The sequence below is a fragment of the Corvus hawaiiensis genome, chromosome 3 (genome assembly GCF_020740725.1).
Source record: "Corvus hawaiiensis isolate bCorHaw1 chromosome 3, bCorHaw1.pri.cur, whole genome shotgun sequence".
NCBI lineage: Eukaryota > Metazoa > Chordata > Aves > Passeriformes > Corvidae > Corvus > Corvus hawaiiensis.
The window spans coordinates 9,181,865-9,196,786 of record NC_063215.1 but is presented as its reverse complement, the minus strand read 5'-3'; positions in this window follow the sequence as shown (position 1 = coordinate 9,196,786).

The following is a 14,922-nucleotide window of genomic DNA, read 5'->3' as shown; positions in this document are numbered from 1 at the left end:
TCTCTGCCACCTGCTGAGGTTCAGAGCATTTGTTTCAATGAAAATACAAGGGAATTAAAGAAGTTTGTGGTATCTGGGAATGAAAGAGAAGAATTTTTGCCATTAAAATAACTATACATTAAGAAGAGATGGTGCAATCAGGTTTGCCATAAGACTAGAATCTTGCAGCAGGATGAAATGAGCTTCCAGTGGATCCTGGAATCATCAAGCCCTGTCCTGAATGACCGGTTTCTTTGTGTTTCTTTGATTTCAAGATGAGATTTTAATTTCTCCTTCTGGTGATGTCTTCCTGCCATAAATTTATCTCCATGTTTTTCCCACAGCTTCAGCCCATTCTATCTTGAGAACAGAATCAGCACAATTCTCCTGTTTCAAGGTCATCATTTAGGCTTTTTTTCTACATGCCAGTTTTATATGCAAGCTGGAGAAATATGATGTAGTATAAATTACTAAATGTTTGACGAATATCTGTTTGTAAAAGTGTAAGCAGAGATCAGCAGTTGGTGTCTCATTGTCTGCAACAATGTGTGTAGGTACGAAGGTGGGAGAAGGTGTAAGCACAATGAAGGACAGAATTAGAGTTCAAGATTGTGACACACACACACACACACACACAGAAGTGCATTTGCTAGGATTCACTTCCAATTTCTTCTTTCCATGATCTCATATGCTGACATGCGACAGTTACAACCTCTTTTACCACAGGCATCAACTCTAAAGTATGTGAGCTTACCTGTCACTGTTACTCTTTCTTTCAGAAGGGAGAGCTGCATCTTCTCCCAGGTGTCCCAGTTCCATCACTCTCAGATGTAATTACTACCCACCACCATTTCTGTGAAAACTATTAATCACTTTCAGCCTTAAATTTTTGTTTCTTTAAGGATATCAAGGATGAAGAACTACACAGTGTTGCATAGGGAGGTAGATTTTTTTTTCCACTTGACATCTTTTTCTGTAGTATTACTTGGATGAGTTTCCCTACTGTATCTTCCATTCTGTAGATCTGTAGGAGTAATTCTCTGGAAAGGGGAAATTATAGAAGCCTGCATTTTCAGGGGTTTGGGGGATGTTTTTGCGATCCACCTGTCAGGAGGGGCTAAGGACTGGGAGTGAAGACTGACATGATTTTCAGCATCTGTGAGTTTCACTCAGTCAGTGGGCTCCAAGGTCTCTCACGTTTGTTCCTACAGTTCGGTGAGGAGCTTCTTGAACTCAACTTACACATCCTTTCTCCTTCAGTGAGGTTTGATTCAGGCCAGTGCACTTTTCAGCTTCATTCCTATCTAGATTAATCTCTAGCTTTTCTTGTTATTCTCAGCTCATTTTTTGTCACTGTTGTTTATCATTATTTATGAGCCCTAAGAAACAGCAGTTTCAGCAAAATAAGACAAACTTCTAAGACCTGGAGCTGGCTGTCTGGTGCAAATTCAGTTGGGAAATATGCTACTGCTGTTCACCAATCTCAAACTCCTCCTGTAAATCTTAATAAGGTCTCAAATTTGGCAAGGAGGGATACCCTTGGGAGAGCTTTAATGATTTGACAGCACTAAACATGTAGAGGACAAGTAGGATGGTTTGTCTCCAGACTTGTAAAAGGTAAAGCGTTATGGAGGCTTGTCAAGTTGCAGACTTTAGACACTATATATAAGGATAATGAGGCATTGAAAACTGAGGTGGAGAACTTCAAAACTCTTTATTATCAAAGCAAATATTTTTTTGTATCATTAACCTAGAATTTCACAGAACGAAAGTAGATCAGAAAATCTGCAAGTCAGAGGATTGCAATAAGGGGATGAAAAGTCAGGACTTTGTTGCTAGATTTACTTGCATTTTGGTTTTGCAGGGAAAAGGGTGAACTTCTACATAATGAAAGAACTCAAGACTTGCTTATATATCAGAGATTATTTTTCTTTTTTCACTTGTCAATTTACTTTCTCAAACAATATAGGTAACAATATCCCCTTTGTACTTCCCTGGTGAATTCCCTTTTTATTACTTTTTATTTTTTAATGATTTCATAAGGACCTTGTTTTGTCATCATTTAGTCTTTTTGTCAAAATACTTATGTATGTTTCTCAAACAGCTTCTCTTTGCAACTCCACTTCTTCATTGCAATTGTGATAGCCATAAAATGGAATTTTCTAAAACTGGAGAACAAGCTGATATGCTTCATCCAGCAGAGCTGCAGGCTATTTTTCATGATTGCACATATATTGTGTTGATTATGATGAATCCAAATGATTTTTAAATAGGAAGAAAAAAGGGGGGAGAGAGGGGAATAGTCTGCCTTCTGCCACCCAGCAGAAGCTCATGAAAGAGATTAAAGATGAATATGTCTTATGAAATTGTTACTACTCTGACTTATACTGGGGTGGGTAAGCATTTTCCCTCTTTTACTGGGCAATTGCTTTGACACTTTCTTTAAAAAAAATGTTAATAATGTATTTGTATTGCAAAATATTGAACATTTTTAAGCATGTTGCTATTTTTGTATATTCAAATTATTTATTATGGAAAATTACTGCACTGTAGCTCTGCAAGTGTATTTTGTTAAACAGCACTTGCCATTCTGAGCTCTCCTGTTATAATTGCTCAGTAAGACAGGAGCATGTACACCACTGCCTCAGAAACAAAAGGGGAAAGATGTTATTAAGCAAGCTAGCAGTAGAATAAATGAAAGAATAGAGATCTTATGGCTTTCAAGGCAAGGATATTCCTATTTCTTAAAAGGATTGATGCATTTGCTTGTACTTCATTTCCTTTGGGATTATCACTACAAGCAATTTATGCAGATCCCACAGACAAACAATTGTGTAACCACAGAGCCTTGTGGTCTTTATGTTGATGGTGGTTTGTGCCTACAGGCTTGGCCACAGAAAGCAAGGCTGACCGCAAGCTACAGCAGGAAGTAATAAATCCTAATTTCCTGGGGTTCAGAGAACATTATTATGGAACAGAGTTCAGCTGTCAAAACTGCTACTCATTAGTCCACCAAATTGTTTAATTTCTCCAGCCCCCATTTGCAACAGCTAGCACTTAGCAAGAAAGATTTCCCACTGCCACTGGCCTTCAAGACAACTTTAAATGAGGAACAAACTGTGGTTGCTGCAGAAGCAGGACACAAAGAAGATACTGGGAGTTTAAAGTTCTGGCAAGAGTTTTTTAAATAGATCTCGTTTACACTGAATAACCCCAACATTAACATGACTCAGATTTTAAAGTGATTCCATTAAATTACATTAAATTCCATAGCTAACAACCTTTCTGAGAATAAAAATGTATTAGTTTTAATTAGCTCTCTGCCAAAAATGAAATAAAATAAATAGAAACAAGTTGACTCTTATTCTTCCTAGGAGTGTTCACAAATGCACATCAGCTAATCCACTTTCAAGTCACACTTTTGGTTAAGTCAGGTTCATTTTCCTGATTGCCCCTATTTAGACAGGTCTTTGGAAATGGGCTCCAGTTGCAAAGCTCAGGTTAGGATGTGAATATAAATCAGTGAACTCTAAGCCTGTGATTGGGATCCTGCCCGGGTCAGACCAACATAGCTTTGCCCAGTTAACCTCTTTTACCCTTCAGCGATGCCTTTAGCATCATTTTACTGTTATTAATGCTGCCCCTTTCTGTAACTTTTTTGAGCAAAAAGACATTGGGCTCTTCTGAGGTAAAGCCCAGCTGTGGCTAATAGCAGGGCTATTGGCACTGCTGCTGAGGAAAATAGCAGTGACAGCAAGAAACACAGATAAAATTGACACTGAGACTCTGACACAGTAAAGATTAGTTTCCAGTGAAAATTACTCCCTCGAGTAAACCAGCAGCGAGACCATTGGAGGGTTCGTGCCACCAGCATCTCCCCCATGGGAAGAGAAACCAGGGAGGTGGTTTTTTTTGTTGTTGGCATTTTTTTGGAAAAGGAAAGCTGATAGCCTGCCTCCACCTCCCAGAGGTTCAAATCTGGCATTTCAAATCCTTGTTTTCATTGCACCAGACACATCCTGCAAATACACATCAGTAGTGGCAGCAGCACCTTTCTCTCTCTGAGAAACACCTCTGCACTTCCTGCTAGGCAAATTTCATGCCCTGGCAGTGCCTGTTGCCAGTCTGTGAGCCAAGATACCTCATTACCTGCACTCGGTCCTGGCTCCACTTTGGTTCCCTGTGTGCAGCACATCAAAGGCAGAGATTTCCAACAGAAGATACTGTCTGAAGGACTCCTAGGACATGTATGAAAGAGAGGTCTGAGGCTGGTTGTGCAAGCAAGTGCATGGGGATGGGCAAGAAATAGTGTAAGGATCCACCTAGGCCTGGAAAGGGAAAATGTTGAATGGTACAAGGGGATTTTGTGTCCCCCATGAGAAAAAGAACACGGGGCATTGCTGCTGGGCATCTGAGGAATTTCTAGACCTTTGGTGTAAAAAGGGTTTTGATTCCCATTTCTAGCCTGCAAGAATTCAGGTTGAAAAGGTAATAGATGACTTCAGGCCAAAGCTGTTCTCTCCAGGGATAATATAGGCTGAGCTCAGACAACAGATCTCTTCCCATCCTAAATTCTGCTCAACTGCAACCAATTCCTCTGACCAAGTGTAGACTTCTCCAACAGACCATCTGAATAACCCTCTAGCAGTGCTGTTTGTCCTCATTTAAATTTAAAAGGGATTTAGGATGACTAGCTTATATCCAGGCACAGACACTGCAGGCAAGATGAGTTACACTGCCTGTCATTAACTAGTGAGACTTGAAAAGATCTAACCAATTCCCAAACTTGCTCTGAGGACAAGAATAACAGTGGTGACTCCTGTGGGATCACACACATGCTTAGGGTTACACAATTATAGCACTACCTGCCCTCATGATTGCTGCCCTGTGTGTGGGAAAGTCCACACACATCTCAATATGATTTAAGTGGGAATGGCTTTAAACAGAAAGAGGGCAGGTCTGGATTAAAAATTAGGAAGAAATTCTTTACTGTGAAGGAGCTGAGGCACTGGCATGGATCGGCCAGAGAAGTTGTGGATGCCCAATCCCTTGGGCCTCATCAAGGGTAGGTTGGACGGGGCTTTGAGCAACCTGGTCTAGTGAAGGTCCCTTACAACCCAAACAATTCTATGATTCTATGATTAAAGATCTTTTCCAACTGAAGCAATTCTGTAATTCTATGATGTTTTATTATTTCACGTGAAGAGAGCCTCTGGGCTCTGCTTGTGCTGCACTCCTTGAGCTCTGTTTGATGATGGTACAGGCCAGACCCGTGATGTCACCACTGTAACTCCTTCATTTTCCTTGCATAAATGCTGCTTTAGATCAGTGTCAAATGTTCTTTTGTGATGAGCATCTTTATTTGTCCTGATGTGCCTGGTTCACGGTTGCAGCTGTGAAAAAGAACAAGGAACTGCATGAGAATTGAGATTATTATGACTGTGATAGAGTCTGAAAAAGTTGTAATCATTAATTAGTTCCTGTTCTGATGACCCAGAAGCTGAAACTTTTAAAAATACATCACAGTTATGTAGCTGATACATTTTGATGCTAATAGTACATGCCATTCTGGCTCAAAATAAAAAACACAATAGGATTTTGCAAACCTGTCAAAATATCTTTGTATTAAAATAATATACATAACTACTTTCAGGGAAAGAATTAATGTGGTTTAGTCTCTGGAGCCTACAGCATGGCCTAGTCAGGTTGAGTGATATACATAAATAGTGCAGATATATAAATACAAGCACAGTTATTGACACATTACCTGCTTGCTCTCAGGGGTGAGGTAACTGGGTTTTGACACTAATCTTTAATTTTTTTTTCTCAAGCAACAGTCTAATTGTATATATTTTATTCAGTTCATTGGTGGATATACTATTAAATTTCTGATTCCTTTCATATAGTCTCTCAATTTGAGCTTATTCCAGTATGCATTACATACTGACATGAAGACGAGTTTGCTTTTGCTGCTGCTGTTTGCTTCACTGGATTTAGCCCTCTGAATTTCATATTGAGAGTTACAGAAGTTATGGGAGCAGAAGCTGATTTCAAGAACACATGGACAAAAATACATAACATTAATGCACTGATAAAAAAGGATGTAAGGCAAAGCTAAAAGAGATTTTGAGAAATTTTCCTGGAAAAAATGCCATAAACTAGGGTGAAAATTGATGTTTAATCTATAAGAATACTATTTGAAGTTTCTTTTTGAACTTGAAAAATAAAAATATTTTTTCTTGTATTTTAGGCTTTCAAGCTTTCAATGGTTGGACCTTGACAGATTTAAAAGCAAGATTTGTGCATATGGACCAGATATTTTTAAGTAAGTTTTGAAATTCAGGATGCTCTTGTGCTTTACTTACTAAATCCTCACTGCTCAGCATAGCTTCTGTTCAGTTGTAAATTTCCTATGATGAAGTAACTTAATATTTTTCTGCTTCAGTCCTTCTGGAGAAAACCTGAAAAGATGGTTTCTCTTCCTTCCACAAAGATTCAAAAATCAAAATTAATTTGAACTAATTCCCCAAATGTAATTTTCCAGGTCTTATTTTTCTCTATCATTTCAGAGTCCACGTCTCTTAATTCTCATCTGGCACCCAAATGTACCTTCTCTTTCTTACCTAATTCTGTGAGGAAGACTGGAATACACAGACAAAGCATATTGAGTAGGATTTCTTTGCATTTCTCTCTTCAGAAAGATATATAGATCAGTACTCTTCCTCTCAGAGAGCAGCTGAATTTGCCTTTTCCTACACCATACATACTTATTTTGCACTTGAGTGTTTTCCACAGGGAAATTAAACTATGTTTTTCATGACAATAGTTTTGTGAAAAACTATACATATATGTGTATATAAATTTATGCAATTGATGTAAACCAAAATCTAAGAGTTTTTCATGTTAGCTATGATGCTAAACAGATGCAGACATTAATCTGGTTACCATTTGTTTTAACTTTGCTTTGTGAGAATAAAGTTTATATAGTAGCTGTTGCTTCTTCCTGACTCAGTGATTTAACATCTCAGGAAATGCTTGTTTATGAACCTGTATTCTTAGCTTCCTAGAATTGATGATAACTTGGAATAAGACATCATAGGTGACATCCTTTCCTGTGAAAAGCACAAAGTAAGCCAAATAATTTACTTGAAACATAGGATAAGTTAAACAATGATTTATTCTTTTTTTATGAAATGGCTGCAATATGCAGCCTTGCTCTCCTGTGGTTTATCAGTGTGTGTTATGAAGAGGACCCAGATAAGAAAGTGACAGTGAAGTCTCAGGTTAGGAGTAGTGAAGGTAAGGGTTGTTTGCAATTGGTAGTTCTCATATCCAAGCTCTAATTCTTGGGGGAAAAAAACTACCCATATGTACTTTCTTCCAAAAACAAGTCCCATTTCAGAAGTCAGACTTTATTTTTTTTCAAATCCCTTTTTTTTTTTGACAGACCCACCTGTTTAAATGATTTCCAGTGCCCACAAATAATTTCCAAATTAATACCTTAATCAATTTCTAACTCTTCTCCAAAGGGTTAATGGTGGCTCCACTTTGGCTTTAGAACTGCTGATGTCTCTTTGACAAGACAAAAAGAATGAATTTTACAGCCAGGAATTAAAAGCTGTCACTGAACAGATGAATGCAAAGTGGGAAGTCAATATTCAACTACTAAGAAACCATTTACCTATTGTGAGTGAAGGACTCTATGAGGAGTCATAGGGCATAGTTTGAACCTTGGTATGTAACCTTTTATGCACTAGAAAGCTATGTTTCATACAAATAACATTTTGAGAACTCTTCTTTAAACACTACGAGAACAATATGTGAACCTCACTCTTGATGGAGAAGATGCACAATGAGATCTAATTGACTTTGGGGTGGTAGTGGTAGTTTTGGACTGCTGGGATTGAGGGACAGTGCAGTAACAATACAGGAATAAAATCCTTGTGAATGATTCTCAGGGGATCTTTTGGCTTATCATTTTGAGGATTTGAGCAGCAATAAAAGAAAAATACACAGTGCTAGCCATGGCCATAATTCAGTACCACTATCAGCATAGAAATTCCCTTTCATTCATTTTGAAGCAGTTCTCATTCTTCTTTAAAACTAGTTTCTCATGATAGAGATGAAGATCAAGGGCTTGATTTCTAGAAAGATGTGCACATAATTTCAGGAATAAATAGGCCATCCATTTGAGCACTTTATACAGACATGGCCATATGGTTGCATTGTCAGCATGGTGAACTGCATCTGCAACTGCAAGAAGCCTGTGCCCAGCTGCCTTACGTGTACATGTGCAACATGTGCATTTGTATTAATCAATAATAGTACAGTGTGTATATTTATAACAACTGTGAGTATATATTTATAGTATCTACATGGGCATTTCTGAGTTGTGGCTCCTGTTTCACCTTTAGGCCTTTTTAGACGTATTAGCAATAAGATTTGAATCCTAACTCACTTGTACCTATGTCAGAAGGCACACAAAAAAAGGGCAAACACCAGCTTGTGTATAAAGATACCTGATAAACTGTCCTCATTTTTTTGCCCTTTTTTTTCTGTCATAGCAATTGGGTGTTTGAAATTACATTAACCATTCTAAAACAGAGTTAATGTTTATTTCCAGATTTGTCCAGTTCTTTACTGCAGAATTAAAGCTTAACTTGAATGACAGAGGATTTTACTTGGCAAAGTTTCTCAGAAAACTTCCATCAACACTGAGATCACTTGCTTAGACTATGGATTTTCTCTCTGAAATTATACAGCTGTATACCTGTCCATTCCAATAACTCAGATGTGTGAGCACTAAGTTGTGAAGCAGACAATCGAGATCTCAGAGGCAAAAATGAGAATCCCTAACAGTGTTTCTGAGGTGTTAAAAAGAGATTTTTCTTTGATGGTATACATGTTGTTCTACGGATAAAGTGTTGATATCTCTTCACTTTTAGTTAAAGTTTGTAGGTTGCCTTCTAGCCATGCTTTGCTGTAAATTCAACTGAAAAAGGTAAAGAACAATTTTGTTGTCCTAATCATGTATCACTGCGCTCAAAGATTTGCATGTATTGAACTTCTATACATAAATATGCATAAAGATGTGTGCCAACCTAGTAGTCAAATGTAAAACTGTGATCCTACAGTCTCTTTTTGTTACTGAAAAGTGGATTCTGGAACATAAATAAATAGGAATGAGGGATTTTTTTTTTTATGGAAGAGGTCAGCAATAAAGGAAAAGAGAAACAGAATCTGATTTTTGCCTGAGCTTCCATTTATTTTTGGGAAATGAAGTTATCCTTGTTGTCAAGTAGTTCCATTTGTTGGTAGTTTTAATTAATCTAAAACCTAAAAGCCTAGAACACGTCTATTTTTATATAATTCTAGAGACCCTCAAGTTTATCCCAAGGTTTTCTGTAGATGCCTAAATGCATCTGTTACTGATAGGACTTTCCATGTTTTTTTTTCACATAGATCACTCAACAGCATTGAACCCAACTTTGAAGCTTAGAGTCTCTCATTGATAGCTTATTTTCACATGTCAAATTGATCCATTGAGTTGGTTTTCTGCAGCCTTGCCATTTACTAAAAATACAGCACATTCCAGCTGCTGAGAGTAAAATCCCAGTCCCAGTGGAGTTAATTTTTATCTTTTTAACAGCTTATTGTAAGAGACTGTATCAAAGGCTTCCAGGAGGTTCCAGTAAACTATTTTAACTGGCTCTTCTTCGCTGACTCTTTTGTTAATGTAATAAAAGGATTCTAGTATATGTAGGGCAAGACTTACTTTTCTCCAAATGGTATTAATCCCTGCTAACTGCTGTTCATGTGTGCAATTTGGTTACTCTATCTAGCTTTAATTAGTATTTCAGCTATTTTACCAGTTACTGAGCAAAATCTATTCTGACTGCAATTGCTAGAATCTATTCTTCTTTCGATCTAGGTACATCATTTACTACATCCCAGTCTTCTGCAATAGACCTGATTTTAACGAGCAACTGCTTGTGGTTAGTGTCTCCGAAGACATTACTTTGTTTATTTCAGCTATTCCCTGCCCCCTGGAGACACTTCTTTACTTACATCTAAATGAATATAAATGTGACTGATTAAGTGGACAATTAGTGTTGTTTATGAAATTATTTTCATGTGGTTGCAGTTCCTAACCCAGGTTCAGGTTTTGCTTTGGGATACCAAAGGTCTCTTTGCAAGGGCAGTGTGGTCTGACATTTAAGGCCATGCTCAGCCCTGGAGCTTTTACAAGCACCATCATGCTCACCTTATTTACCAATGAGCTGCCAAACCCTCTGGTTAGAAGGGTTAATGTGGGACCTCTGTCTCTCCCTTTCTGGACAGCTTGTCTATGCTCAGAGCTGGTGTTCCTGCAGCAGGGGAGAGCTTTAATTGGAGTGCATTTTGTTCAGGGTGGTATTTTATGAATTTGGTCCAACCTTAACCAAAGCTTGTTGAAAACACGGAGTCACTACCAAGACAGTGGAGTTGAACGGGATTTTCACTTATATAACTCTTATGAGAACTTTCCTCTAACACCATTTCTGGAGATTCTCAATGTGTTAATTCTGTTTCAGTTTTCTGCATGAAGCATTTCCTTTCTTACACAAAACAAGTCCTCTAGGTCACATAAACACCAGATTGATCGACACAGGGACCTCACCTCATGATAATGAAGAAATCATCGGCACCAATTCAAATTCAGATTTTCATCTCAATCTTTGGATAAGATGAAAACAACAACGTTAATTGTTTTGGCAGTGAGATTTTTTTTCAGGCAGTAAGAGGGGGAAGTGCCAGCGAATTTTAGTTATAAAGGTTAGAAGACAAACTGAACAACAATAAAGTAAATTTAGAAAGAGCTCTAAAGACAAAGTACGAGCCTCACTGAATCTACCTTTATTGCTTACTACCTAACATTTTATATACTCTAGAGAGAGGATTTAACTAGAGTGTTAAAAACCTATGTAAATACTCCCCCAAACTCTTCTTTTTATGTAAAGTGTCTTTCCATGCTCATAACACAAATACGATTTTGCATGTATACCTTCTGTGCAAAGTTTGCTAAAGATTTGCTTGTATTTTATTCAAATGTTGAATATGTTTGCTCCAGCCTTTTCCCTTGTGAGTTCTAATGATTTTTATTTTCTCAGTAAAATACCTATAATAGTGCATTGGTCTCATGAAAGCAGCAGAGAGTTGAGCAACTGAAATATCTCCTTTCCAGCTCTAAGGGCAGCGTGCCTGGGAAGGTCATTTTTGCAACCTACCTGTGGATCAGCAGATGGCACTCTTGCAGGCAGTATATCAAGTTATAAACCCTATTTGTAAAAACGGAAAGGAATATGTAACTCTCTTTGCACTTCTGCGTTTTTGTTATCTCACCAGGTCACACTATTCTGTTGCCATATTTTTGATACTGACTCACAAATTTATTTTCCAGCTTCTGGTCCTGCTCTCTCTTCAAAACAGTATGTTTTTTACATATTTTTCTGTCTTCTTCTGCTTACCTGAAACTGAACATTGTCCAAATTAAATGGAAGGCTTATTTTACTCCATTTTTTTCCTCTGACTCAGAGCGACATTTTCCTTTCTTTGTCTCATTTCAAATGGATGTTAAAGCTGAACTTTTTCCTTTCTTTTCCTCCTCATTCCTGTTTTTTTCCTGGTTCCTGTCTTGACCAGGACTGCACAAAAGCTCACATCAGGTTGAGTTTGAGTAGCAAAACCTCTCCACTGACTTCTCTCAAGCCAAAATGAGTGCAGAAATGGTGCAGTGTGGTGCGATGGGTGATGGCAAAAAAAGGCCAGTCCTATCAGACCAGCTTGGAATTGCAATTTCTTGTTCAGGAGGAGCAGTGTGTCTAGCAATAGGCAGATAGAGGGACTGTCTGTAGCAATGTACCAGACTGGGTGTACCTGAGATGGAGTTAATTTCCTTCCTAGAAGCCCAGAGAGTGCTGTGCTTTGGCTTTGTGACTAAAACAGTGTTGGTAAACCAATGTTTTTTCGGCTATTGCTGAGCGGTGCTTGCTCAGCATTGAGGCGTTCTGTTTTTCCTGCTCTGCTTCCCCAGCAAGTAGGCAGAGAGTGCACAAGAAGCTCCCCTCCATTACATCAGAACTGTCACGTCTGCAGCTCTCATGTCTTTTTGCTGGATTATATAAATTGTGGTCCTTACATTCTCACTCTGATCAGTGGGACACACTCTTCTGTGTATTCCAGGTGATTTGCTCCCACCTTCCCTACACCATTAAAGTGATTCCTGTTCAATGACATCTTTCTTTATGCCCATATTTCCCCACAAGTATCCTTGTGCTATTCTTCCATGTTGTCCTCCATTTGTGGAACAGGCATTGGTTGGTCACTTCTTTCCTGCCTGTCAAATAGTCTGTCAGTCCTCATCTTTGCTTTGACAGGTCTTCTCTGCAGTGATAAATTTCCCCCATTAGAAATTAGTGCAGAGCCTGCAATTCAATATAATAGTATGCAAGCAACACATCATCTTGTACAGAATTCTCTGAACCACTTCTCCTTCAGTGGCTGTTTCCTTACATTTTTAGGGCAATGCATGTAATTTAGTCTGTGTGAATCCTATCAGCTGCAAAGAGTTAAACCCACACTTAAATCTTTGAAAATCTGGGGGAGCCTTGCCAAGTCTTAGATTATCTATCACTCTATCTGATTACATATCTTTCAAATAAATAATGATGGGTTTAGGTTTGCCTGAAGCTTTTGCTGTTTTTCAGTCTGTATCTATCAGCTGAAATTTCATGTGCACTCAGCAATTGTTATTCTGTTGTTAGGAATTCTGATATTGCTGGCTGCAATAACATTCATTTGAATGCCATGGATGTAAAAGATTCTTTGTTTCTCATGCAGAGCTGTTAAATTTTAAGACAGCATTAGTTGAAAAACTGTCATTATTAAGAGAAGTTTTATATCTGATTTTTTCCCCCTATTCTCATTCTAAACAGGTTCTGGAAACATTTTAGGTTTACGTTAAAGTAACACTTTAGAAATTGATGACACTATGGAAAAGAAATTCACTGTCATCACCTAGAAGTCATATTTGAAGTTGGCTAAGTTATAAAATTACTTGAAATCATGATTTTCCCCCCATTTTTTTCAAATCATTGTGTTAATTCAGATTAAGCTGTTTCACCTGTAACTCCTGTATGTGTCCAGAGCTGAGATGTGTGAAGTAATCTGCAAGCATCTATACACATCTGTACTTAGACATGCTTTTTAGACATGTCCATTTACAGAATCACTGATACAATGTTTATAACTTTACATTCAGAAACAAGAGCATACACCTTTCTGGTACTATTACCAAAGCACTTTACAAACAAAATTGGTGTTACTGGCATGACAGAGACAGATGCTTTACAGTCTTGTCATGTTTAGTAAGTGAAACAGAATTCATCCCTTGCCACCTTAGATCCTGGCCCCAAAACACAAAAATTTCCAAAAATTTTCAATATTGTGCATATTTATGCAGTACCCAGCTCAGGGGACATGGATGTAGGAGGAGAATGCCATTACCATGAAGAACACTGGGAGAGTGAGAGTCATGAGAGTGCCATGTATGTCAGGCACTGAGTAACTGTGGCTTCAAATGCAGACTGTTCTAGTTTTGTACCCAGAACTGGCAATCCTGGAAAGAATTTGGGCCTCTGATTGTCTGTCTCATCCAACTGGCATCATAAATTGTTTAGAGAAAAGATGCCTCTTTCTAGTGGTATTGTCAAGCTCCAGAAACACTGAGAACAATCACTAGGAGTGCACAAAGAATTCCTGATGAGATGCATAACTAGTGACTGTCTTGGCTGGGGCCTTTATGTGTCATAAAAATTATAAATGTTATTATAAAAGGTGAAGTCAATGAGAATCTTTGTATTTACAAGGAGCTCTGAATCACACCTGCAAAGAGCAGATCTGCAGAGCAGCTCACCAGTGCTGCAGTCTGAAGCAGGCACTAAATCAGTGACACAACACTGTTCTGTATTGCATTATATTGTTGGAAACATAAAGCTCTTATATAAAATGTAAATGTGGTGCCTAGAGACCTGTTATTAATAAAGAAAACAGTCACTTATATTTTTGAGATATCAGAGGTGTTGACTCTTAACAGTCTGGGTATAATCCAAACTGGCAAATACTTATCAGAGGCATACAAAGCATTCCTAATGAAATGCAAAGCTTATAGCAATTCAAGTTTTTCAGTACTTTATTACAGACATCAATATAAGCTTATCTGAGTGGAGCAAGTACACATACTTTCAAGTAAAATTAGACGTCATATCCCAAGAAGGTGGAAGAAACATCAAATCTATGTGCCTTGCTGAGTGAAAGTGATCACATTTTGTAGATAAGCCTTTCATGTTGAAAGGATGTGAAAATTCATGTTCATATAGGTATTTGTATTGTGTTTTCCCTAAAATGCTTAAAAATAAAAAGACTTGAATTGGAGCAAGATAGAGAAAGTATTGGGGGAAAGCATAATTTAAAATAGGAGAATATATCTTTTGATATTTAATTAGATTTCACACAACTTTAGAAGGTGGAATATTCTCCATATAATTTCCCTCCACATATTTTGCATTCTCTAAATCTTTCCATTACTTTCTGGGAAACAATCTATTGTGGCAACCAGCATGGATTTAGATGTCCAGATAAGCTACAATCTAGGTCTGCCTACCCTCAAAAGCTGAAAACCTAGCAACACCTCCATTTTAGGACATTAATTTCTCCCAGCAGCCTAAACACAGTTACCAGTGAATACTCAGAAATAAACCAAAGAAGACCTAGATATTTATCTGACATTTAAAAAATATTGTTAGTCAGGAACTGAGGATGGGAAGGTTCCACTGAACTTTTCAAGAAAGATCACACCAAACCTAAACATCACAGTGTCTGTCTTTTCTATACTGATGAGAGTAA